This window comes from Meles meles, chromosome 6 (genome assembly GCF_922984935.1).
Source record: "Meles meles chromosome 6, mMelMel3.1 paternal haplotype, whole genome shotgun sequence".
In the NCBI taxonomy this organism is placed as follows: Eukaryota; Metazoa; Chordata; class Mammalia; order Carnivora; family Mustelidae; genus Meles; species Meles meles.
In genome coordinates this window covers 86059835-86086415 of record NC_060071.1, presented here as the reverse complement: position 1 = coordinate 86086415, position 26581 = coordinate 86059835, and the positions used below count along the sequence as shown (strand labels likewise).

At 40.0% G+C, this 26581-nt stretch overlaps 1 protein-coding gene and 1 pseudogene across 2 annotated transcripts in view; one reads left to right on the top strand and one right to left on the bottom strand.

Annotated features, from left to right (window-relative positions):
• Positions 1–26581, bottom strand: part of AKAP6 (A-kinase anchoring protein 6) — a 564294-nt gene that overhangs the window by 492950 nt on the left and 44763 nt on the right. The gene's annotated exons all lie outside the window — the stretch shown is intronic.
• LOC123945245 lies at positions 3175–3303 on the top strand (annotated as a pseudogene).

Here is a 26581-nt window from a genome sequence, read left to right as displayed (position 1 = left end):
GTGGCACAGCACAGTAAAGAACATACCAAGATCAGTGTCATAATAGGCGCAGCCATGGCCTGAGAAAGACCAGAGATGCGTGAGCCACGTGACAAGATGGGACAAGTACTAGAATAGAAGCTTCATAAGGGGACTGGAACACTAGACTCAAAAAGTCCCATGACGAGAGTAACCATCTCTCTATTGTTCACTGCAACATCCCCAGAATCTAGCATTCCTTGGAACACAGTAGATACTTAATAAGTATTTGTTTTCGGATGGATCGGCATGAATGACAAGACCGTGGGGGAAATCTCGGAAACAAATAGGGGAGAATCTAAGAGAACTACAGTTCTATACTACAATTCTATACTCCAGTATATGAAAACATATTGTTGTAATAAGAGTATGAAGAGAAAGTGACACATTACTAAAATTCTCAAGGACATTCTAGGACCAGTGACTGCAGATTTGTTTTGGGGACCATGTCAGAAATGCTCTGTAATAAATACCTCTTGTTTTGTCCAACACCCATTTCCAAAAGCTCCAAGAGATCCAAAGTTTCCTTTGAGAAAGAGAATCCAAAATATCCTTTGGGAAACCACCCTCCACTATTTGTCAGTCATGTGGTTTTCATGGGATTGACTCCAATCCTAGTTCCGGGGGGTCCCTAATTGTTTTAGAATAACAACATATCTTTGTCCCTGTGGCTACACTGATTAGTTCCAGAATGGCACATAAACTAGTCGAAACCAAGAAAACATGTTTAGTCTTCCTCTGGAGTTGGTAGTGTGAGGATATGAACCCACAAAATGAGCTGGCAAAGCTGACACTCAGACTAAGCAAGCCTAGAGACAGATCCCTGTGACAATATTTGAGCACTGGACCCAACCGCAGTAGAGCAGCTCAGCCTGCCTGTGGACTATATGTGAATCAGTACATTCCATCTTACAGAAGGCAATTTAGGCTTCTTTCTCTAGCACTTATAATCTAGAGAATCCTAATGGACAGATGTCCTGCTTGTCCTGTCCTAACTCTCTTCTGGACTGAAGCAGGTTGGGTCATAGGACCAGTGGGTCTCCTCCCCTTAAGCTTCTCCACAAAAGCTGCTGGGACTCCTCTGGCAGGCCTCCACAGTCATCCTGGCAGCAGTGAAGGTCCTGGGTCCCTTTGCCCTTATGATGAAGGGCTCCAGCTTATAACCTGCCCTCCCTGCATCTGTTTCTATGGCAGGAAAGCAAAATGCCCAATATGAGACAGACAGAAAAATTCCTAGCTGCGAGGCTCAGAGTTATTGAGGCAATAAAAGATTTTAGCTGTGTTTCTTTTTGTCCCCATCTTGTCAGTATCGCAGCTCCTCAAAACCAAGAATGGGGAACCTCAGAGGCTCGGTGAGATTATAGAGACAGGGAGCATAGCCACTGAAGGCAGAGGGGGCAGTTCTGACTCTTCCCACACCGCCCTGCAGCCCAAGATTAGGCAGCCACAGCTCTTTGCTTTGGTTCCCCATCACAGATCTCCAGAACCCAGCCACAAACCTATGGTTATAGGATGTTCTGAGTGGAATCATGTCCTCCAAAATTCCTTCGTTGAAACCCTAACCACCAATTTGACTGTATTGGGAAAGAGGGCCTAAAAGAAGGTAATAGAGGTTAAGTGTGGTCATAGGGTGGGTCCTAATCCAATGGAACTAGTGATGGACAATAACTGTCCTCTCTTACCCTCCCCACATAAAAAGAGATAGATAGTCTGAGGGCCAACCAGGATGATGAGTCACCACTGAGGGGTCCTAATCCAATGGAACTAGTGATGGACAATAACTGTCCTCTCTTACCCTCCCCACATAAAAAGAGATAGATAGTCTGAGGGCCAACCAGGATGATGAGTCACCACTGAGGGAAAGTGAAGTTGCTGTTTTAGAAAAGAGGTGATAGTGGTTTTCAAATAGCAAACAGGTGCAATGTTGAACAGCAAGCTAACCTTGTTCGGATTACCTCAAAAACTAGAAGATCAATGGGGAAGGAAAAGGTAAAGCTGGTTTCAGATTAATATTTGAAAGCTCCCACAAAGGGTCACCCAACAACTGAAAGGGTTGCCTCATTGTGCCATCAAGCACCTTGTTACTGAAGCTAGACAAACAGAAGCTGAATAAGCATCTCTCAGACATATCAAACAAGGGGTGCCTGGGTGGTTGAGTCCTGTAGGTGTCTGCTTTCAGCTTGGGTCATGATCCCAGGGTCCAGAGGTTGAGTCCCACATTGGGCTCCCTGCTCAGCAGGGAGCCTGCTTCTCCCTCTACCTCTGCCTGACACTCTGCCTGCTTGTGTGCTCTCTCTCTCTCTCTCTCTATCAAATAAATAAATTAAAAAAATTGTAAAAAAAAAAAAAAAGAAATATCAAACAAGCAATTCTCATTGTGGGGCATAAGGTTGAGCTATACAACTTCTATTTCCTCTTTCTACTTTATGATCTCATTAATCTATGACCAGTAGATAATAACTAGCAACTAGACTACTTGTTTCAAAACCCAGCCCTGTCACAAACTATGTGACTGTGAACAAGTTACTTCCTCATCTGTAAAATCAGGGCCCTAAGAGTATCTTCTTCATCTTGTGGTGGTTTAAAAAGTTCGTATATGGGGCGCCTGGGTGGCTCAGTGGATTAAGCCGCTGCCTTCGGCTCAGGTCATGATCTCAGGGTCCTGGGATCGAGCCCCGCATCGGGCTCTCTGCTCTGCAGGGAGCCTGCTTCCTCCTCTCTCTCTGCCTGCCTCTCTGCCTACTTGTGACCTCTCTCTCTCTGTCAAATAAATAAATAAAATCTTTAAAAAAAAAAAAAGTTCGTATATATATAAAGAACCTAGAACAGCACAGCCCAGCACACAGCCCATGGTAAGACAGTAAATGCTAACCACTGTTATTAATAGCTGAGTGACAACTTTGTGTTCAGCCATATTACAACTAAAGCAGGATACAAAAATCTATGCATGGTCCTGGTCCTCAAGACTAATACATGAAAGTAGGAGCAAGCAAATATAACTACCAATCTCTCAGTTCTAGTGTATATGGAACACTGTATATGCATCATCTCTTACCTTTTAGCAGCCAGCAAAAGAGGCATTACTGCTCCTATTTAAAATGACAGAAACCAAAATTATGAAATCAAGTAATTTGCAGCCAATTATAACATGACAGGAGCTTTGCGCAGTGGCAGTATCGTAGCCAATGAGGTTTATCCGAGGTGCGATTATTGCTAATTGAAAACTTTTCCCAATTATAACATGACAGGAGAATTCATATCCACCTTTGTCAGGCTCCAAAGGGAAGCAGGCTCTTTTCCTTCTAGCAGGCATCTCAACACTAGTCTGTTCCTTTTTATTACCTAATTTCAACTTTGCCAGACCCTGTGAGTAAATAGAGTAGACTCAGGGCACCTAGTGGCCCAGTCAGTTAAGTGTCTGCCTTCTGCTTGGGTCGTGATGCCAGAGTCCTGGGACTGAGCCCTGAGTTGTGCTCTCTGCACAGCAGAGAGCCTATTTCTTCCTCTCCCTCTGCTACTGCCCCTGCTTGTGTGCACTCGCTATCTCTCTCTCTCTCTCTCTCTCACTGTTTCTCTCTCTCTTTCAAATGAATACATAAAATCTTTAAAAAAAAAAAAAAAGAAAGAAAGAAACTGAGACAAACCACCCAAAGAGTCTACCCTATTAATCAAATTCCTTCTTTTGCAACCATTTCTCCACTAGATCAAATACTTCTGTTGATATGAAATGCCAGCACTTCTCTTCTATAATAAAAGACTACAGGGGTGCCTGGGTGACACAGTCAGTTAAGTGTCAGACTTTGGCTCAGGTCATGGTCTCAGGGTCCTTGGATCCAGTCCCATGTTGGGCTCTGCACTCAGTGGTGAGTCTGCTTCTCCTTCTCCCTCTGCCCCTCCTCCCGTTTATGCTCTCTTGCTCTTGCGCTCTCTCTCAAATAAATAATATTTTAAAATGACAAATAAATAAGACTACATATAGTATCTCCACAAACATGAACATTCCTAACACTAAGCTTAGTCAAAATGATTATATTTCTACCACCCCTGTAGAGCTCAAATATCCAATATGTTTTAATGCTAATCTTTAACCACAATAAATTAAGCCCTGATCATCCCTCTTCTACCCACCCCTCCCACATTACTCAGGCAAAGAAGGTACCCTCTAGTCCTGTGTCCCACCATAGCCACCAAAGCAGAAACATCGCCAAGCCTCAGCCTCTGTGTTTCCTGCCCCATGGCAAATCTGGGTGTGTAGCTGTCATAAAAATGCCACTTGCCTCATATCTGGCTACCATTTTCTTTACTGAATGGTCATGTTTTCACTTAGTGACACTTCCAATGACCACATCCAGATAAACACACCATGGGCAAGCATTTCCTCTTGGTAAAACTCTTTACCAGGCCAACCCTGATTATCATCTTCTCCTTATTACAGCTTCTGATGGTGACAAAGACTGATTCCCCGCTCCTACTGTGGCTTGGAGACCAGATAACAGTCCTTGAATTAATATAAAATAATTTTTTAAAAGAGGCAATTGGACACTGACAGTGTTTTTTCTCGTCTCTCTCTCCCTGACTCAAATTAGGCCTCTGACCCACACTCACATGGATGGGGTTTCTACCAGCCTGAGGATCCCAATTCCATGCCAAAATATGGCTCCCCCATATGGCAAAAAGGGCTGCTGCCATGGGACAGCTGTTAAGCTGAAGCTAAATCCTGTTTGGAGCACTTATGGCCCGGAGGGTGTCACCTCCAGGATGTTCAGGGCTCCATCTCTCCCTCCCAGCCTGCCCATTAGGCTCAGAAGCAGGCACACAGCATAATCATCTGTGCTTCTCCTGGATCCCTGAGGGGAGCCCCCTCTTCTGGGTGGAGCGCCTGTCATATGGCTACCAGGCATCTGGTTTTAAGCAGATTTTTGTTGAGAGGTGAAATGCTGCCAGTATTGTACTGTTACCCTTCCCCATGGACATTCATCAGAGTAAATGATGGGAGCAGATTAATCCATCAAGGATCTGAGTCCCGCCTGATTAAAACAGATTATTTGGATCCAGAGTCTTGAACTTCATGTACTAGGAATCCCTTCCAAGGTTAAAGTGTAGGGGAGTTTGAGTTGTTATTCAGTTTGTATTTTTATCTGATTACCCCCTAAACACACACACACGTGCGTACCCACATACACACTCATATTTTTCAACCTATAGTTGGTTTCATTTTTTCCTTATAATTTCTCCATGTCCTTGCTTGTGATTTGGAAATACTTTGTCCTGGGATCAAGAAGGCCATCTTTTCCCCCAGCATCAAAAAAATGCCAGCATTGGAGGGCTGGAATACAGTACCGGAATCCAAGTTTGTCAGAACCCAAAACCCCATTGTTTTAAACATATCAGTCTGTGTCTCTCAAGTCTAGATGACTGTGTTCCTGTTCAACCACTAAAAAATTACTGTAACTATGCATACATAAAATGTTAATATTAGAGGAAGCTGGGTGAAGTGTATATTCTGTGACTCAAGGATCAATAAACAGGCTTCATATGATTTACTCATCGTCCTTTTCACCTCAGATGCTAATGAGTCTAAACATTGCTTCTTACTAAAATGAAGTAATGACTTTAAAAATTGCTGTCAATCTGAAGATCCTTCTCAGCTAAACCTGTTAAGGTGGTTAATTTCAACAATATTAAAAGCTGCAATTATTCACAATGCCACATGCTTATAATAATTACAGCTCACCTCTTTGAAATATATGCCCAGAAATCTCATATATAATATGAGAAACTAAAATAGTAAAATATTTTAATATTTTATAAATTTTATAATATTTTTTAAAATACTTAAAATAGTTCAAGCTTTTAATAATTACACCATCTTCTATTCTAATAACTGGCAACTCATTTAGTTATAAATGAGGGCTTTCAATATGTAAGTTCTGTGTTGACCTACCTTAATTATTTCAGACATTCATTGGACTGGAAAGAGGACACAGATCCTTCAGAGAACACATCTGAACAAGAGAGTGATAGCCCTACATATCACCTTGCTTTTCCTTTTCCTGCTACCACCTTCCACGTTTTCAAAGGCTTGTTTTAGAATCCCACCTTTCTGCTGGGAATGTTCTCTTTTTACTCTCCTTATGGTACTCCTGGGTCTCTCAGCTTTGACACCCTATCCTGGCCAAACAGTAGGCATGTCAACACTCTACATCTGACCCTCTCCCCAAGGAGATGGAATATTGGGCAAGAGAGGAACAGATGGAAGATAAGTGGAGCTGAGTCATTCTGATGGCAGCTAAAGAGACTTTCATGAGCTCCTCAGACTGAGGTGCCTGGAGCTACCATAGCTTCTATACTTGTGAGATCCTTTTTTCCTGTTATTGTGTGAACTACACAGATCTATTCAATAAACTTTTTTTTTCTTTTCATAATAGTCAGCTTCTGTTACAAGCAAACTTACAGGTTCAGAACACCATATCTGGAAGGCATCTTAGAAATGATTGAATAACAATGTTCATTTACCCCTGACCATTGCATTGCAAATGAAGAAAGTGAGTATTTTAATTTGTGCTTGGTCTTACTGCAAGGAAAGTCAATTCTTCGCCCTTGATAAGAGCACTCTAGTGTAAACAGTCTCTGAGGGCTTGCCCATAAATATTCCACAAGATACTGCTATTTAAAAAAAAAAAAAAAAAAGCTTGCCTTAGAGAGTTATTGATGTCATGAACTAGCCCTCTCTCTCTAAATGAAGACCTAACTATAGAACATTAATACTTCCATAGTATTTCCTATGACTGAAAAGAGTTAAAGTACAGAGAAAACACCTTTGAACCCTAGTTTAGAGTAGCTCACTTAAATTAGGACAGATTCACTGCTCTAGTTAAGAATCCACAAACTTCAGTGGCTTAGTATGTTAAAAGTTTTCTTCTTGTTCACATCACAGTCCAATGAGGGTCATGAGCAGGACTCTGCTCCACAAAGTTATTTGGGACTCAGGTTTCTTTATCTTGTAACTCTGAACTCTTTCAAGTCTTTGAATCTCTCCATTTAGCAGACAAATGGAGAACAGAATGGGGCTTGGCCATGGGAGATATTCACAGGTCAGGCCTAGAAGAACAGTCACTTTCATTCATATCCCACAGGCAAAGAAAGCAACAGCTAGCTGCAAGAGAGGCTGAAAAATAAGGTCTGATTGTGGACCTCCAGTGGCCTCTACCACAAGCAACAAATTCCTTGACTTGAAAGAAAGAAGGAAAAATCTGAGATTAACTTCTTCAGTGAACTTTACTTCTACCTAAATACAGAGATTACCCTACTTGAATTAGCTACCCACAGATGTGTTTTTAAAATATTTTGTTTTAGGGGCACCGGGTGGCTCAATCGGTTAAGCATCCAACTCTTGATTTCAGCTCAGGTCACGATCTCAGAATCATGGGATCAAGAGTATGGAGCTTCCTAAAGGGTCTTTCTCTACCTCTCCCTTTGCTCCCTCTAGTCAAGTGCATGGAAGCACACCACCCACCACCCACCTCCTGCTCATGTGCACATATACTCCCTCTCTCCAAAAAAATAAAATACTTTGTTTTACAACAACACAAGAAAAGCGCTAAAATTATCTTAGTAACCAAGACATGGAAGATTTGTTTGTTTCTTTCTTTCTTTTTTAAGATTTTATTTATTTATTTGACAGAGAGAGAGATTATAAGTAGGCAGAGAGAGAGAGAGAAGCAAGCTCCTGCTGAGCAGAGAGCCCGATGAGGAGCTCGATCCCAGGACCCTGGAATCATGACCGGAGCTGAAGACAGACACTTAACAAGTAAGCCACCCAGGCGCCTTGGGGCTATCTTCACCAAAAAAAAAAAAAAAAAAAAAAAAAACCATTTGGTTTTGTCTACCCCATGTCTTTTAGGGCAGCCCTTCAATCAGATCAGTAAAAGGGGTGAAGGCCAGAGAATCAAGACTATAGAAACTCTAGTTAGTGGTCAGGAAATGACCAAAGTCAATTGTAATTTTCTAACTGTGCTGGCATGTGATCTATGAGAGCACAGTTTTGTAGTTAAACACCAAGAAGGACCCTTTTAAAAAGCTGACTTGCTGTCTTCCGCTGGACTCTCCCAATCCTCCTTCATTTCCATTCTCAGGCTGCCACCACACTGGAACCTGATCCACGTGTACATTATGGGATTAATTGTTAAGTGACTCATCTTACCCCGCCGGTGTCAAAACAGTAAGATCCTTGTTCTCAATCCTGTGTCCACCCTTGGGCTTCCCATGTGCCATGGTAAGGGCAAGCATCACAGAAAGAGGGCCTGAGATTCATAGCAAAACACAGCAAAGAAGAGCAGTCTCTTTCACAATCTATACACCCCGGAGTATAGAACACAGTTGCCAGGATTATATGATGTCTTCACCCAAATAAGGTCACAGTTATCTCTAAGATCTCAGGTCTGGGGTATACCTAGTAAGGCCCCAAGCCCTGAATGCCTCACTCCTGGCACAGCCTGTCCTGAAGAATAAAGCCCTTCAATTCTCATGTTTCCTAATGATTATCCACAGCACAATGGCTTGGAGAAGGAGGAGAGGGAGACTGAGGGAGGGTGGGCCCAGCCAGCAGGCCTGCTTCAGAGGCAGCCAGCAGACAGGGCTGGCAGAACACTCAGAGACTGCTGCTTTCCACCAGGGGTTTGCTGACCAGATCAGAGCGACACTCGAGAAGGCAGCAGCTGTGGCCAGAGACAACTACTCTAACTCCTTTTTAGCTAATGAACTGGAAGAATCAGGAGGGAGCCAGGGAAGAATGGCTCCCCTGGGGCGTGCAGAGAGGCCTCTCCTTCCCTGAATTTTCCATTTTTAATTAGGCTTGAAGGTTTGGTCAGGATGAGCCTTTTCAGATAAAATATACTGAGTAGGGATGCCCTATGCCTAATTCTTCAGATCCCTCAGGGTCTGAGACCCAATACTTGCCCTGATTGGGCCTCTTGACTTGTTGTGAAGGAGCAAAGGGGAAAAGAACAGGGTATTTTATATAGCATGTCTTTTATTTCAAAACAAACACACGATAATTATTAAAAGTTGAGACATTCTCAAAATACACTAACAGAGAAAGAAAATATGCCCCCATAAACCCATGTTTCCAGAGGGTAGGAATTCAGTGTTTTTATTTAGCTTTTTTTTTTTTACAGACATACAAAGAGATCGCTATGTGCTACTTGTACATATATAGAGATATTTAAGACAAAAACATATTTTTTTGCCACTTGCTTTTTCCTAGTTACTATAGTGATTGATCTCATTCACTTTAATCGGTGAATAGTGTATCATTTTAAGTTTATGCCTTTATTTAACCAATATGCTTCCTAAACAAATTTAGGGCAAGTTATTTGAATGATTTGGCCATGAAATAAAACCACTATAGAAATTTCTGGCTAGATAACTAAGTTAACTGTTTTCAAAATCTAGGTATGTGGCTATGGAAATAGTAGGCATGACCATATGCCAAGAATCTACCCAAAAAGAGAAAAAGCCACGAACAGATAAATCATTTGCACAATTTTACATGTAATTTCTAATCCTGGAAATTATTCACAAATGCAAAATACTAACTTCTTTTAAAGTAAAAATGCTGTCTCTCCATGTTTCTGTAGAAAATTCAGTTCTAGGTGATTCAGAAACTAGAAATGGAACAGAATCCATATGGAAAGAAGCTAATACTCAGTGCCACAGTCTTCAAGGAAGCAAGCAGTGGGAATGAGGAAGGTCCCTGCCCTGACAACACTTCTGTTATGCAGATGATAGATGTTTCTGCCCTGGGCACTGGACAGGGGTGTCAGCTGTGTCTCTGCCCTTGCATGAAACAAACAAAGAAGAGAAACCCAGAACTGTTGCTTCTAAGGGACACAATTCAGCCACTCACAAAAAATTCAACTCTTTTTCCCTCCCCAACTTCCCTCACTCCATAAGCCATGGAACAGGTCAATATCCTCACTTTCTAAAGTCACTATTGAGTTCCATTCCAGCCCCCGCCCCATACATTAGCCTGGATCCAATTCTAAATTGGCATGTGTGGCTAGCAGAGGCTGACATGGTAGTTTTTGACATCACTGGAGCCAAGTGTCAACATGGAAGAAGAAATGGATGTGTCCATTCTGATCCAAGCATGTTTCAGTCTTTGTAGACCATAAAAAGTGTTAGCTGGTATTTGAACAATAGAGCAATAGAATAGGATGATGTTTTATGAACATGTTTGGAAAATAGCAATATGAATTTATGTAGCCTTACTTCTACTCACAAGTTAAATTTTTTAAGTATGGTTCAAAATTAATGACACCTAAATATATTAAAGCTCCGTAAAAATTGAAAATAATGGAAAAAAGAGCCAAAGAGAAGGAGAAAGAAAGGAAATTTCCAAGAGTGGGTGCACTGGTTTTGAAAAAGCTGATTTGGGCAGCCAGTTCTTTTCTTCATTTTCAAATTAGAAATATAATACAAAGAATTAAGTACCTTCTTGGAGGTGATAGAATAATAACATAAGAATTCTGATGGGGGGGGGGAGGCGCCTGGGTGGCTCAGTGGTTTAAGCCGCTGCCTTCGGCTCAGGTCATGATCTCAGGGTCCTGGGATCGAGTCCCACGTCAGGCTCTCTGCTCTGAAGGGAGCCTGCTTCCCTCTCACTCTCTCTGCCTGCCTCTTTGCCTACTTGTGATCTCTCTCTGATAAATAAATAAAATATTTAAAAAAAAAAAAAAAAGAATTCTGATAGGGGTGCCTGGGTGGCTCAGTGGGTGGGTCAGTGGGTTAAGCCTCTGCTTTCAGCTCAGGTCATGATCCGAGGGTCCTGGGATCAAGCCCCACATTGGGCTCTCTGGTCGGCAGGGAGCCTGCTTCCTTCTTTCTCTCTGCCTGCCTCTCTGCCTACTTGTGATCTCTGTCTGTCAAATAGATAAATGAAGTCTTTAAAAAAAAAAAAAAAGAATTCTGATAATCATGGTTTGTTGTAATAGCTAAGTGTAGTATGGAATTAATAAAGAGAAGGGTATTTTGAATGTGATCAGCAGACATCAATATTAGGATAAAAATGTCAATATTATAGCTTATATATATAAATACACATCTCACTAATAATTCCCTTTAAAATAAAAGAAAAAGGGGGGAAAAGTGCTATTGTATTAACATGTCCTTTAAGTGTAGAATTAATATTATCAACGTATAGTGGAATTAAATAATCCCTCTCCCTAAGAGGACAATGTGTGTGAGGGTGTACATGAGCATATATGTATGTACACATACACACACAAACCCACTCTACCATTTTATTTCATTTCAAATCAATGTACTAAAGCACATTATCTTATAGCAGATCTATAACAAACACTACTGAACACTACTAAGGAAACGAAAACTTACTAGGATCAGTATTATTTTTTTTTTTTAATTAAACAGCAACCCCCCAAAGAAAGAGTTCTGGAACCACATGGAATCATCTTCAAATCCTGACTCCATCATTTGTAGTTCAGAAGGCAGATGAGTGACCACCCTAAGGCATGGTTTTCTCCATTGTAAACTGGAAAACTACTCCCCATGGGGTTGTAACATCAATTGGTGAGATGAGGATACCTAGCATGCAACAGACAAATCCTGGGCATTCAGTAAATTTGATTCCCTTCCTCTTAATTCAAACATGAGTGATTTATGCAAAAATGCTTCTAAGTTATACATGATACTGTTAATAAACAAATGACTATAGTTAATAATGCCTAAAAGTATAACTTAAACATTTTTTGCTAATATTTGTCTTAGAAGACCATTAATCTGAGTTAAGGATACAGCCACTTAGTCTTAAACACTGTAACTGGCAATTTATGAACCAAGAGAATTTAGACAGAAGGAGTTTTGATATCCTAACTATAATCTTTCAGTCTAGTGACCAAAGGGGCACCTGGCCGGCTCAGTCAGTAAAGCATGTGACTCTCGATCTCAGGGTTGTGAGTTCAAGCCCCATGTTGGTGATAGACTCTATGTAAAAAATAAAAATAAATCAAAATAAATTTTAAATCTAGTGACCAAGAAGCAAGGCCAAACCTAAAATGCACTGTAATAGGATTAATCCAGGATAATATATGGTTCCCATTTATGGAAGAGAAACAAATGTCTCCCGAGTTTGCAAATTACTCATAAGCCTCCAATAACACACCCTCTGACATAACACATAAAATATAAATTGTTAAACTAACCCTGTCCCTTTTCTTATTCTGTTGTCAGAAAATGAAGCCCTTAAAGTACAGGCCCCTAATCAAGGGGCATTACCAATTCTAATGTTTAAATTTGACAGTGTTCCTAAACCAGAAAAAGTCCAAATATAGGGAGAAAAATCCAGGAATAGCCATAAACCTAAGTAAATTAAATTCAAGAATCTGAGTAAGATTCAGTCAACTTTAAGGAAAGACCAGAGACAAGAGAAGTTTTGATCCATCCCTGAGGGATCCAGCCTGTGCCTGCAGGTCCAGCTCATTCCTGCTCTTCTGCGGTTTTCATTTTTCAGTCATGTTCCCTTCCCTGTCCGTTCTGTGTCGGCGGTTTCCAGAATCAAATGGGAAGATGACAGCCTTTCAGAGACTGCCTGACCAGCTCCCACAATTACCTAAGGTCACATCCCTGTAACAAATCCCTTTGAGTGTGTATGTGTGCATCTACACATACACATAAAGGTATACATATACATACATATACACATATGTACATATACAATATATCAAAAGATTTGCTTCAGGCCTGTGATCTTATATAGCTGTGAGAATAAGGGATTTAGATACATCCAAACATGTATGTATTTCTATAATATATATAAATATATTTCTTAAATATATATGTGTGTATGTGTGTGTGTGTGTGTGTGTGTGTATGTGCGTGTGTGTATTCCTTTGATTGAAACCTGACTGATACAACACCCAAATAGTTAAAACATATTGATATGTTTCAGGGGTGCCTGGGTGGCTCAGTGGGTTAAGTGTCTGCCTTCAGCTCAGGTCATGATCTCAGGGTCCTGGGATCGAGCCCCACACTGGGCTCTCTGCTCGGCAGGGAGCCTACTTCCCCCTCTCTCTCTGCCTTCCTCTCTGCCTACTTGTGATCTCTCGCTCTCTCTGTCAAATAAATAAAATCTTTAAATATATATAGAGGGAGATATGTTTCTTTCCTTTCTCTAGATCTCTCATATTTTTTTGCTCTTTTCAAAAGAGGGAGGAAAAAAAGCAAAAATAATTTAAAAGTACCTCTTTCGTGCTCTCACACTCTTGACTCCGCTCTCTCTCAGTCAAGTTATTAGGCCATTATCAGGGTGACATTCTAAAGTATACCCAAAAGCAACTTTCCGTGTCTTTCTGTTTAACAGAAACTGAATTTGACTCAGGTGTCGGAAGCCCACTTGCCTCCTCCTGGGAAGCTAGGCCACCCTCAGCCTTACAGAGTACATTCTGATTCGCCAAAGACAATCATGGTCATTTCTTTTTCTTGCTAGTGATTAGGTTAGGAATGGGCAAGTGACAAAATTCTAGCCAGTAACATGATTGAAGATGACTGTTATAGGCAAGGAGGCTCTAGGAAATTCATCCCCCTCCTTCCTAAAAGGGAACAAAAGTAATAGAAGGCCCCCTTTCCAGCCTGGAGTTACTAATCAGCTGGCCTTAAAACACAGAGATTACTCTGTTTTTTTCAGGGGGGCCCAATGTAATCACAAGTGTCCTTAAAAATGAAAGAGTAAGTCTGAACAGATGAATCAAAGGGAGATTATACTACAGAAGAAAGGCACAGAGGGATGTGACATTGATGGTTTAGAAGACAGAGAAAGGGAGCCTCAAGCCAAAAAATGTGGGCAGCCTCCAGTTGCTAGAAAGGCAGGAAAATGGATTCTCCCACAGAGCCTCCAGAAAGGAACACACCTGATGACATCTGGATTTGGGGCAAGAGAGATTCCTGTGAGGTGTCTGGCCTACAAAACCGTAAGATAATAAACTGTGTTGTGTTAAGCCACCAGATGTGTGCTCATTGGTTTCAGAAACAATCAGAATCTAGCACAGCCTTCTTTGACTACAGTGCTATTGTACCTGAATTCAAGAAATCAATGGCAGGAGTAGAAAATGGGAGAGATCTGGCTTCCCTCTGGAGCCTTAGTTAATCCAAATTTAATATGCTCAAAAAAATTATCAAAGTAAATGCAAACCACATAACTATGCTAGTGTAACACTCCCACTAAACTCTGCCTTATATATTGTTAGGTCCAATTTGGAGCGTCATGTTTGAAGGGAAACACCTGCAACTAGAAATGCTCCTATGATTTCACAAGAGCATCCAAGAGCCCTGAGGATGCTCACCTTGGAAGAGACTTGAAGGAAGGTGAGAATATCTGCAAACTTTATGAGATTGTCATGTGTAAGTGGGAATGAGATTGTGTTCTCCATGGGGCAGAGTATACCCATGGGCAGAAATAGAGGAATGAAGTTTCATTACAATATATGGAAAGGTTTTTTGTCACTGAGAGGTGACCACTGTTGGAGGGTGCTGCCTTTGAATGTAGAGCACTTGATGTCATTGAAAAGCATTCCTAGATAGGGTAGGTCTCAATTCTCTTCTAAAATCCCATCTAAATCTAAGGCTCTATTGATTTTTTAAGTGAGAGTTTTTTGGAGGATAGCACAGTAACTACCCTATAGTAGGCAATCAATAAATATTTGTTGAATGATTGAGTGAGGTGGGCTTGGAGGCATAGTTCACAGACTGCAAAATTCATCCACTTCACAGCTTCCTTATGTTGGTGGTGTTTTGGTAGGTATTTCTGGTTTTTAGAAACAGGCCTGAAAACACTATCGGCCCAATTGTCACTAATAAGTACTTAACATCCAGGCAATACAATGAATTCTTCTCATTCTAGTCTTTCCACGACCTACAAAAAGCAACAGAATTTATTTTGTCACTCCTCAGGTGGTTTCAGACCAGTGGTCACATTACTTCTAGCTATTCATTCTGTGCAAACCTCCAATAGAGACAAAACAATGAGTTGCCTAACAAGTAGTTTTTGGTGGTGATGAGGTTGAATAGTATCTTTGTATTTGCCCCAAAATTAGGAACATTTTCAAGACTGCCATCTGGTCTAAACCAAATGACAATGCTGGTTTCTTGGCTGGCTCAGTCTCCAAGCTTGTTGTGCCCTTTTGGTTTCTCTGAAATCTAAGGCTTGTATGACTCAGAATCAAAATCAATGATTACTTACAACAAAGCCTTCTGGGGGTTGGTTGGCTGGTTGCCTGGGTTTTATTGTTGTTGTTTTGGGTCCAGACATTACCCTTAATTCCCTTAAATACTACGTTGTCCTTTCTATTTCTCTTTAAAAATGCAGACAGTCTAGTTCAGAACAGGGGTGAGGAGGTCATACATTGACTGTTTTCCTTAGGCTTGCAGGTACGGGGCATCAGAGCTCTGAGTACTGCAAGGGGAAAAAGAGAAAAGACTGTAAAGTAGGAAAACAATGACACCCTGCACTATTTAGAACCACAGGGAGCTCAAGGCATCTCCTATGGTGTTACAGCTTGCTTAGGACCAAACTTTAGAACAAATTTGGCTAATGGACAAATTCTAGAAATTCACTGAATGAACTCTCCTTACTGTCAGCTTCCCCCACAGTGTTAGGTCCTGGTCCCAGAGCCATTTTATACAGTGTGACTCTGTTCCCCTGACTGAACCAAGAATAGACATGAGGTCTAAGCTGGACCAATTAGAGTTCATTTGCTAATGTTTGAACTGAAATAGTGATGAAGGAAGAAGGGAAAGACTGACAGAATGGCTCAGTCTCTTGGGATGCCTTATCCAGTTACAATGAGACAACCTTTGGACATGTGGGCTGGCCTTCTCATGCTTGCCATGTAGATCAAAGGGGCAGAGGAAATGGGCCTGTAGGCAGTATGAAGCAGCCATGCTGCCAAGGGACAGCAATGAAAGTATCAGGATGGTGTGCCATGACTGATTCTAGGCCCTCCAGAGGCCTGGCTACACTCTTGTCCAGATTATACGAGTCATTCCTGTTATCTTGAAAGTTATTTTTTCCTTAGCTTCTTTTTCGTAGAGAGAGAGGGATAGAGGGGGTGAAGGGAAGAGGGGGAGAGGGAGAGAGAGAATCTAAAGCAGGCTCCATGCCCAGCATGGAACCTGACACAGGGCTCGATCTCACAACCCTCAGATCATGACCCAAGCTGCAATCAAGAGTCCGAGGTTTAACTGATGGAGCCACCCAGGAGCCCCTCCTTGGCTAATTTTAATTGGAGTCTTACCTGCCACCAATGAATCACAATAATACACACCTGTGTACTACTTTTAATGTGTCAGCTTGACTAAGCTGAACTACACTTTCTAGAATTCACTTTCCTGTATATTTCTGACGAGAATCGGCCATAAGGAAGATTCCTGTGGGAGATTTGGTGAGCAGAAATAATGCAGCAGCAATCCTTAGCTCCCATGGGCTGCTATATATCTTTGCTGGCTTACCTCATTATCATTAAGCAGCAGCTGAGCCTAAAGCTTGTTCTACTTTCTTTCTTTTGCTTCTCCAACTCCTGGGCCAGGTGTGTGTGTTTAGTTCTGTGATGAAGAATTCTAAACGTTACTTTTATCTATATGTTATTTCATCCTGGTGATATCCGGCCCATCCTCCCAACGTATGAAGATCACTTTGATTATCTGTCATTCTGTACATTAGCTACCTAAGCTTCGTTATAGCTACAATCTGATCCCTGTCTGTCCTTCCCATACCTTTCTTATTAATACTCCTTGGAGCCCTTCTATCTTCTGGAAATCTATTAAAGGCACTGGGTAAGAATGGAATGAGATCTAACATACTAATGTGCTGCCCCTATCTTATATATTTAAACAAGTAGGTCTGAAAGCACTGGTAGCCCTAAGGAATGACTTTTGCAGAAATGAATGCTTCAATCCTCAGATAAGGTCAAGGGGGCCTTAATGTAAGTGGTTGCCTCCTCTGGCTACTCTTGTGCAAATCTTTGGCCGCTGCACCAGGAAACAGGAAGCCTCTCTCCCATCTCTTACATATGGCAGACATTCCTCATCCTTTCCTTTTCCTTTCTCAGAGAACTGCAGGACTGTGAGGTCAGGGAAAGTGTCTGACTTGTGCCCAGTCTTCTCCCCCATATCTCGCATATGCCCAGCATACATGGTTACTGGATGATAATTGCTGTTCTTTGCAACATAAGCTTGCATGAGGCCCACTGTGACACTGAGGACTCAAGAAATCCTAGCCATCCCTAAACTGCAGGACAAACACTCACCCTGCAAGTCCTTAACAGAGGACAAACACACTGCTACCACTGACTCATAACAACACTGGAGAATAAGGGAGGAAGAATAAGAAAGGGGATGACTTATTCCTGTTTATCAAACCTACAGTTACGATTTAAAACTATAGATTATTCAAATATATTATGCTTAAGCCCTCTTTTTTTTTTTTAAAGATTTTATTTATTTGACAGAGAGAGATCACAAGTAGACAGAGAGGCAGGCAGAGAGAGAGAGAGGGAAGCAGGCTCCCCGCTGAGCAGAGAGCCCGATGCGGGACTCAATCCCAGGACCCTGAGATCATGACCCGAGCCGAAGGCAGCGGCTTACCCCACTGAGCCACCCAGGCACCCTGCTTAAGCCCTCTTAATTCTGAGTTCCTGAAAGTAATTTAAACTAAAATGTACCACCTCAGAAAGTATGCATGGTATGGTAACTCTTTAAGAAGGGAAAGAAAGATGGCACCTGGGTGGCTCAGTCAGTTAGGCTTCTCCCTTCAGCACTGGTCATGATCCCAGAGTCTTAGGATCGAGTTCCAAAGTCAGGCTCCCCACTCAGTGGGAAGCCTGCTTCTCCCTCTACCTGCCACTTCCCCCACTTTTGCGCACACTATCTCTCTGTCAAATAAATAAAATCTTTAAAAAAAAAAAAGGTGGGGGAGGAAGATATGAGATAGGTAGATAGATATCAAAGGGGGGGCATCTGACTGGCTCAGTTGGTAATGCATGTGACTCTTGATCTCAGGATTGTGAGTTCAAGCCCCAAGTTGGGTGTAGAGATTACTTAAAAATAAAATCTTTAAAAAAAAAAAAAAAAGGAAATAGTTACCTAGAGAGGGAGGAAAGGAATAGAGAGGACAAAGATATAAGCTAGATTTCTTTTCATTTTCTCTTGTTGATTTCACTGTAGAATCATGTAAATATTTTATATCATCATAAAACAAAATTAAATTTTAAAGAGTAATCCTTTTAAGCTAAGAGTCTATACTCATAAAGCTGTATACTGTATGATTCCATTTATATGACATTCCTGATAAAAGCAAAACTACAAGGACAAAAAAAAAAATCTGTGGTTGCTAGCAACTGGAGTTGGGGGAGGACTACACAGGGGCTCAGGACAATTGTGGGGTGTGCTGGAACTGTTCTAAATCTTAGATTTGGTGCAGAGTACATGATTTTATGCTTTTGTCAACTTGCAGAACTATACATTAAAAAGGATGAACTTTATGGTATGTAAATTATACTTTAATTAAAAGAAATATTACAAAAAATCCTTAATAATAAAAAGCCAAAACATCTGACCAAATGTCTAGTTAAGGGTATAACCACCACAAAAAAATCATCCCAAGTGACTTTAAAACACAATAATTTGTCTAGTCATTCTTTTGGTAATATGCCTTCCTTATAAAAAGAACTGCAAACAATTTTTACCTTTTTAACAAATCATATTGTTTAGTGTGTGTTTAGTGTGGGATAAGGAAAATGAGTAATTACACCGGTATTAAGGACAAAGATCTCATTGTAGGAGAAAGGAAGCACAATATAAGGTCAATGAAATTAAAAAAAAAAACCCAAATTTTTTTGGATTATAAGTATCAGTATGAATTCATCATTTATCTTAACTATTTCCTGTATCTGTCCACTGAAAAGATCTAGAAATAATGACCAAAGTGGAAACGATCTGCACCTGTGGTACTTTGGTAGTTATCTCTAAAATACCTCAGTGCTACTTGGAGAAATGGCAGATTCAGTTCTGGAGCAGGAAATGCAAAAGATGAGCCCAGAAAAATTTGTTACACCAAAAAGAAGTCATCAAACACTCCTACAGTTGCATCTACAGGACCCAGGAGCCAGCCTGAATGCTCCCACTGGCCAAATAATGGAAAATTTAGGTGCCAATAAGGATAATACCTGCAATGGATTAAAGATAACACATGTGTTTAAATCCCTAAGTTCATAATGATACTGAAAAGAACGAGTCATCACTGGAGCATGCTAGGGAACCACTTTCTATCTTTAAAACTGATAAATAGGGGCGCCTGGGTGGCTCAGTGGATTAAGCCGCTGCCTTCGGCTCAGGTCATGATCTCAGGGTCCTGGGATCGAGCCCCGCATCGGGCTCTCTGCTCCACAGGGAGCCTGCTTCCTCCTCTCTCTCTGCCTGCCTCTCTGCCTACTTGTGATCTCTCTCTGTCAAATAAATAAATAAAATCTTAAAAAAAAAAAAAAAAAACTGATAAATAAAGGGGGAAAAAAAATCAAGAACCTTTTCTGCCTTTCCTTTATGAACCATGCCTCAGAGAATCCTAGTGGTTGCTGAGGGGAAGAGTTTCTGTAAACTGGAAGTATTCCAGCTAATAAAGGAAGAAGTAAAAATAGAATATCCCCCTTTGGAATGCTTTATGAATTAATGTATCTGGAAAATAACTGTCAGTGGTTGCTAAACTCTCCAAAGGGAGAATACCAGCCATTATGTAGCTCCCACTGGAGTACCCAACACAACAACCTATCAAGTATTTAACCTGATCAACCATTAAATTTAGCCCCAAATTTATGGGAAAAACAGGGTGCGGAGAGGCATGTTCATCAACACTATGAAAGGGCAATCAGCAAAATAAAAAGACTGTGAGAAACTCCTGATTACTTCAACAACAAAAAAGACTGCAAGGGAAAAAGAAAAGTTGGAAGTGAAGCTGTAGATTAAAAGAAATTTAAGAAACGTAACTGCAGTGCTTAAACCTTATTTATTTGGGGGGCGCCTGTATGGCTCAGTCAACTGAGCGTCCAACTCTTGATTTCAGCTTGGGTCATGATCTTCCAGTTGTGTGGTTGAGCCCCCTGTTTGGTTCCGTGCTGGGCACGTAATCTGCTTGAGATTCTTTCTTCCTCTCCACCTGCTCACGCTCTCTCTCTCCTTCTCTCACAAAATAAATAAAATCTTTAAAAAAAAAAAAAAAAAGGGGGCGCCTGGGTGGCTCAGTGGGTTAAGCCGCTGCCTCCGGCTCGGGTCATGATCTCAGGGTCCTGGGATCGAGTCCCGCATCGGGCTCTCTGCTCAGCGGGGAGCCTGCTTCCCTCTCTCTCTCTCTGCCTGCCTCTCTTGTGATTTCTCTCTGTCAAATAAATAAAATCTTTAAAAAAAAAAAAAAAAAAAAAAAAAAAGCAGCCTTATTTGAATCCTGATTCTAACATAGTGCTATATACAATCCTTCAAGGAGATGTGTAAACATGAGATACTGGGTGGTATTGATGACTACTTTTAGTTTTATTATTTAATTATTAATATAATTAACTATATATAATATAAATAATTATAATAATATAATTACTTTCAGGTATTGGTGATATTGGTGTTACACTTATTTAAAAAAAGGAAAGCACAGGGGTGCCTGGGTGGCTCAGTGGGTTAAAGCCTGTGCCTTTGGCTCAGGTCATGGTCTCAGGATCCTGGAATCGAGCCCTGCATCGGGCTCTCTGCTCAGCGGGGAGCCTGCTTCCTCCTCTCTCTCTGCCTGCCTCTCTGACTACTTGTAATCTCTGTCTATCAAATAAATAAATAAAATCTTTAAAAAAAAAAGGAAAGCATAACATGGAAATCTTTACAGATGAAATCCATATCTGAGACTTGCTTCAATGGGACGCTTCGGTGGCTCAGTAGGCTAAGCAACTGTTTGCCTTTGGCTCGGGTCACGACCCCAGGGTTGTGGGATCCAGACCCACATCAGGCTCCCTGCCTCTACTGCTCCCCCTGCGTGTGTTCTCTCCTTTCTGTGTCAAATAAATAAATAAGTAAATAAATAGGATTTGCTTCAAAATAACGACTGGGAGGACAGGGATGTTAAGTAGGTAGGGTCTACATGAAACAAGATTGTCCATGAGTTGATAATTATTGAAGCTAGGTGATGGGAATGTCAGGCTTCATTAAACTCTTCTATTTTTCCATATATTTGAGATATGTAGTTAAAAATCATAAACTTAACTGTGTGCTATAAAACATAAACACCTAAATTTACAATGTTTACTATTCCAAAAATGATAGAAGTTTAGTCTTATCCCTCATAAGGAGGAAGCACAATCTGGATTTATTTTGAAACTTACAGGAAGCAGAACAGAATCCATCGAGATAAAAGGCAATTATCAGTTAGAGGAACAAGCCTGATTTCTGAGAAGAAGGGGAAAACTGTACATCACGAAGATAGAAGCATTTCTCATAAATAAACATTTCATGAAATAGTATTGATCACTGGAAAGTAAATGCATTTTTAAAATTATTTTTATTTTAGTGCTCGCTTTGGCAGCACATATACTAAAAATTATTTTTATTTTAATAACAATTTTGAGATATAATTCACATACCACACAATTCACCTATTTAAAATCTACAATTGATTGGTTTTCAGTGTATTCAAATATGGGAAACTATTATCATAGTCAGCTTTAAAATATTCTCATCACCCCAAAAACAAGTTCTGTACCCATTAGCAGTTATTGCCCATCTGTGGGCCAACCCTACTGCCACCTCAGCCCCAGGCAAACACTAATCTGCTTTCTGTTCTCTGGATTTACCTATTGTGAACATTTAATATAAATGGAAGCATAATATAATATATGCTCTTTCGTGTCTGGTTTCTTTCACTGTTTTTTTTTCGTGGTTCATCCATATTGTTGAATTGTCACTACTTTATTTCTTTTATTGCCAAATAATATTCCATGTATAGATACAACACATTTTATGTAACTATACATCAATTGACAGGCATTGGCACTCTTTCTAACTTTCGGTTCTAGTGTTGACTCGTGTTGCTATGAACATCTGCATGGATATATGTTCTCTCTTCTCTTGGGTATATGCTTAAGTGTGGAATTGCTGAATTATATGGTAACTCTATGTTTAAACTTTTGAGGAACTATGAGACTGTTTTTCTAAATGGCTGCACCATTTTACATTCCTACCAGCACGGTGTAGAATTATAATTTCTCCATGTCCACACTAAGACTTGCTAATATCTATCTTTTTTACGCTAGCCATCCCAGGGGGTATGAAGTTAGATCTCACTGTGGGCTTGATTTACATATCTAAAGATGACTTTTTAGTGTCCAGAGAAATCATTCTTATTGAACTTTTGTTGCTCGAAGTAGGGAGAGAAGAACCTTTTGAAATGAGGACCACCTGTTTATACTTCAGAAAATAATAAGATGAATGCTTTTCTGTGAAGGGACAGTCAAGCCAGTTTTCAGGAATAAAAAGCACATTAAAGATAAATCCTATAAAGAAAAGGCAAAGAGCATAAGAAGATGGGGCAGTTATATTTTTTTATCATATTTTGACTGATAATTTGACACCTAAGCATTATGTTAATTAAAATCTTTTATTCCCAGGAACTGTTTTTACAACGAGACCATATCAGAATGAGCAGAAAACTCCTGAATTTAACCAACAACCAAAAAAAGAACAGAGGAAGGAAGGTGGAATTTGTGTTTTGAAACAATTTTTATTAAAGTTGAATCTGAGGAGTCTAAGACTGTACTAGTCTTTCATGGAAAGGAGACACCACCAAAACCCTCAGCGTGGCTAAAGAAGAGCATTCTAAAGACATCATTGTAATGTCTTGGTATGCTAAAAAGTTGGAAAGGGATCTGAAAAGAAATTTTTAATTAAACATTTCGGAAAACGATAGGCTTGGGGTTCCTCATAAAGTTAAAAATAGAACTATCCTATAATACTACTAAGTATTTACCCAAAAAATAAAAAATACTAATTCAAAGGGATTTACACACCCCGATGTTTATAGCAGCATTATCACCAGTAGCTAGATTATGGAAACAAACCAAGTGTCCATCAACTGAAGAATGGATAAAGAAGATGTGGTGTATACATACAATACACTATTACTCAGACATAAAAAAGAATGAAACCTTGCCATTTGCAATGACATGGATGGAGCCAGAGAGTATTATCCCAAGATGAAATAAGTCGGTCAGAGAAAGACAAATACCATATGACTTCACTCATATGTGGAACTTAAGAAACAAAACAAATGAGCAAAGGGGGAAAAAAAGAGAGGGAGACCAAGAAACAGACTATAACTAACTATAGAGAACACACTGATGGTTACCCAAAGGGAGGTAGGTGGGGGGATGGGTGAAATAGGTGATGGGGATTAAGGAGAGTACGTGTTATAATGAGCACCATGTGACATACAGAAGTGTTGAATCTATATGTTAACTAACTGAGTTTGAATAAAAACTTTAAAAAAAATTAAACTCTGGGGAAGCCTAAGAGATTGAGTTTACCTGGAAGAAGGTAAGTTGTCTAATTCAGATAAATAAATGGGAAAAAAGTAGACAACCCAAGACCACTGGATTTTAACATTTTGAATGTGGTACTTAATTTTTGTTTTCAAATTAAGAATTTTTATTAGATAATTCTTTTTTTTTTTAATTTTTTATTTCTTTGACAGAGAGAAATCACAACTAGGCAGAGAGGCAGGCAGAGAGAGAGGAGGAAGCAGGCTCCCTGCCAAGCAGAGAGCCCGATGCGGGGCTCGATCCCAGGACCCTGGGACCATGACCTGAGCTGAAGGCAGAGGCTTTAACCCACTGAGCCACCCAGGCGCCCCTATTAGATAATTCTATGGAGTTTTTTGCTGTAGTTGCTTTGGGTTTTTTTAATTACTTTTTTCTTCCAAGTGTTTATTTAAATTCAAGTTAGTTAACATACAGTGTAATATTAGTTCCAGGGGTAGAATTTAGTGATTCATCACTTATATATAACACCCAGTGTTCATTCCAGCAAGTGCTCTCCTTAATGCCCATCACCCATTTAGCTCATCCCCCCAACCCACCTCCCCTCAACTGTCAGTTTGTTTTCTTAACTATAGAGTCTCTAATGGTTTGCCTTCCTCTCTGTTTTTATCTTATTTTATTTTTCCTTCTCTTCCCCTATGTTCACCTGTTTTGTTTCTTAAATTCCATATATGACTGAAATCATATGGTATTTGTCTTTCTCTTACTGACTTATTTAGCTTAGCATAATACACTCTAATTCCACCCAGAATAGGGTACTTAATTTTTAAGTAATCTCTATGCCCAACGCAGGCTTGAGCTCACGACTCCAAGATCAAGAGTCACATGCTCCATCAACTAAGTCAGCCAGGTACCCCTTGAATGTGGTACTTAAATAAGTGAGGCTGTCTGACATGAAAATATGGACTAAGCCACCTAGAGCCCCCCCAAAGAGGAAGAAAACATTGGAAAATCACAGAAGTAACTGTTTATATAGTCTCAAAGGAAAATTAGAAAATAGAACTTACAAAAATGAACCTACTAGAGGCCCTGAGAAGGAGGATATTGGAAGCATCTTCCTAGAGTAAAAGGAAAAATCTCTGACATTCTGTCTTGGAATCACTCTATCAATACACCAAAGATGATTTAGAAAGAAGAAGGTTTGGGGGCACCTGGGTGGCTCAGTCAGTTAAGGCTCTGACTTGTGATTTCAGCTCAGGTCATGATCTCACAGGTGGTAAGGCTAAGCCCCATGTCAGGCTCCCTGCTTGGTGTGGAGTCTGCTTGAGATTCTCTCTCCCTCTCCATCTGCCCTTCCCTCTATATATGTTCTCTTCCTCTTTCTCAAATAAATAAATATTAAAAAAAAAAAAAAAGGAAGGAAGGAAAAGAAAGAAAGAGAGAGGGGGAGGAAGGGAGGGAGAGTAAGGAGGGAAGGAAGGAAGGAAGGGAGGGAGAAAGGTTCGTTTTGAGGTTTTAAGACAAAAACGTCAAAGAAGACAAGATAGAACTGAAATAAACATCCAGAAATGTGAAAGAAGAAAGTTCTCTGAGTAAAGAATCTTCCTGAGGAACATAATATGAACTGAACAGCTCTTTGAAATCTATTGAACGATTTCTCAAATACAGAAAATCAATGAGACCAAAAAATTTTAAAGAAGAGTTAGGTGAACTGTATTTCAGAGAGAAGAAAGAAAAGTAACAATAGGATGATATATTTGAAGAGAAAGGCCAAAGAAAAGGAAAAGAAAAAGTCTTAGGGCATTGGGGTATAATCTAAGAAAAACTTGATTTACTCAAAGAAATGCTGAAGTGAGCTTTTAGCACTTTTTAAAAGCTAGTTAGAGGGGTGCCTGGGTGGCTCAGTCAGTTAAGCAACTGCCTTTGGCTTAGGTTATGATCCCAGGGTCCTGGGATGGAGTCTTGAACTCAGTTCCTTGCTCAGCAAGAAGCCTGCTTCTCCCTCTGCCTGGAGCTCTCTCTGCTTGTGCTCTTTCTCTCTCTCTGATAAATAAATTCTTTAAATAAATAAAAGCCAGTTACAAAATAGAAAATAAATGTGGAATTTTCACAAAATGATAACAGAAGGAAATATGATATATGAAGAAAACGTTTTAAAAAATTATGTTGGAGAGAGAAAGAAAGAACATCAATGTAATCATCACATTAAGGAAGAAGGTAGCAGTTCTTTTGAGCAAAAAAAAATCAGAAATTAATTAAAATGGAGATACTGATACTTTAAAGCAAGTAATAGTTGTCATTTACAGGTGGAAATACCAGTGTTTTTCTTAAGCCCTGAACTCTTGACAATGTTCTTTTCATCATTCAATTATGTATAAGGCTTTTTCCATCTTGCAAAAGAATTTTTAGCCAAAAGAGGTATGAAACAATTTCTCTCAAAGTCATTAATTAATACAAAGTAGATAATTAATTAATAATTAATTAATTAATACAAAGATAATTCCTTCTATTTCTGTCCTATTCAGGAGATATCTAAGACCTCTGATCTCCGTAAAATGGACAGAGTGCTCATCTTCACAATCTAGACTAGTATGCAGTAGGCACTCAACAAACATCAAAAAAATGAGGAAGTGACAACAGAAATATAGACATGCACCCAAAATACTATTTTTCCCTTGAGACAGTACTCAAGATTTCTAGGTCACATTAAAGACAAAACAGCAAGAACTATTTTTTTTAAATTCAATTGAATAAAACCCAAAGCCTCTCATAGATCTGCTTTTCAAATGTTGTATCTTTTAACAGATCATAAAAAGCAATTTCAGAGAACTAAGTCAAATAAGACTATAAATACCTATTATCTTACTTCATAAGACTATGAATAGGTTACTACCTAATTTCTTTTTTTTCACTGCATTTGCCAGCCTTAGATGAATCCTATTTAAAGGCTTCTTTTTGCATAAATCTGCCAGCAGCATTTTTTTATTTAC